At 32.2% G+C, this 1,431-nt stretch overlaps 1 long non-coding RNA gene across 1 annotated transcript; it reads right to left on the minus strand.

Moving 5' to 3' along the window:
• Nucleotides 1-286: 286 nt before the first annotated feature.
• LOC132272356 (uncharacterized) lies at nucleotides 287-1,040 on the minus strand. Its single transcript, XR_009470042.1, has 2 exons — nucleotides 689-1,040; nucleotides 287-501 (listed from the first exon to the last, which is right to left on the minus strand). It is a non-coding gene; the product is annotated as an uncharacterized LOC132272356 (long non-coding RNA).
• Between the last annotated feature and the right edge of the window lie 391 nt (nucleotides 1,041-1,431).

A 1,431-nucleotide genomic window follows, 5' to 3' on the forward strand; every position in this document is an offset into this window, starting at 1 on the left:
CATGTCATAAAGAGTGTTTTAATGAGTAAAGATTGAATTTTTGAATGAAATTACCACAACTATAATAGCTATTATGTCAGCAAACCTTTTTAATATAAAAAGATTGAATTTTTGAAACATAATTAGAGTTTTGAGTTTAACTTAATCGAGTTACCTATGAAGTCGCGAAGAGTGTTTTAATGACTAAAGATTTAATCTTTGAATGAAAGTGCCTCAAGTAAGGAACCTATCATGTAACGCCCCGAATTTTTTTCTAAATAAAATCCTCAATTTTATTAAATCAAAATACTTCAATATTACTCCCAGTTTTATTAAATCAAAATACTTCAATATTACTCCCAGGGTCTCAAAAAAGATATAAAATACCCTTTATTGATACAACAATCAATTTCCTCAATAAAATATACAAAAATCTCTAAATAATTAAATAAAAATCCTCAATACCAACTCTTCCACCTAAGCCCGCCACTACCAATCCAAGTTCATCCTCGGTACCTGAAACTGTAGGGGGGTGAGACAGTAGGAAAAACCATAACAAGGATTTCAAAGAGTTTCATGATAAATTTGCTTCACAAAAATATATATATGCTTTTAAACAAAATACATATATGCAATTTTAGCAAAATAATAATCAACAAAATATTTGAAATAAAATCATCTAAGCCATTCAAGGTATGATGATCCCTACACCGAAAAAATAAACATCATCGCTGGATCAGAAACATCACCAAACTCTCGGCCCTCACTATGTGCACCTCGGCACTGTATGTGTGCACTTCAAAACTCTTTGTTTTTCCTCTCTGTGTGTGCTCCTCTATTTTTCTCTTCTGTTTTTGTACGCTCTCTTAGCACACAAGACACTCAATATATAGGCATTACACCGACACAGCAAACAATTCACCAAATATCCCAACTCAAAAATTAATACAATGATCAAAATTTCTAGTGGACCCGCCACCACCTTATCTTCCTTTTCTCGGCTGCCACACCATGCTGCCTCCTTATCTTCATTCTTCATTTTTCCACATACAAATAACGTATTATCACCAAACATAAATCAGACAAAGCCACGTGAAGGACACAAAGCAAAGAACCAATTTGCTAAGAAAATAATTTGTGGGTCCCACCATCAAAATCACATTCCCAATTTTCTTTCTTTGATTTCCATATCTCTATTCTCTCAAGTGTGTCGGCTGGCAGTACCCATTTCATCAGATAAGAAACATAAATATATATACATGTACAATGTATAGAAAACCAAATTTCATTCTCTCTTTAAATATAAATCATGTGGGTCCCACGAAAATATCATTACATTACTTTTTTTTCCATTTTTTTCCTCCATTTCGGCTGACATATTCAGCCCACCTGCCTTCTATCTTCTAATTCAGACAATTTATATATATATATATATATATATATATATATATA

This window comes from Cornus florida, unplaced genomic scaffold (assembly GCF_030987335.1).
Source record: "Cornus florida cultivar Cherokee Brave unplaced genomic scaffold, ASM3098733v1 CherokeeBrave_3.0.0_Hap2_Chr09, whole genome shotgun sequence".
In the NCBI taxonomy this organism is placed as follows: domain Eukaryota; kingdom Viridiplantae; phylum Streptophyta; class Magnoliopsida; order Cornales; family Cornaceae; genus Cornus; species Cornus florida.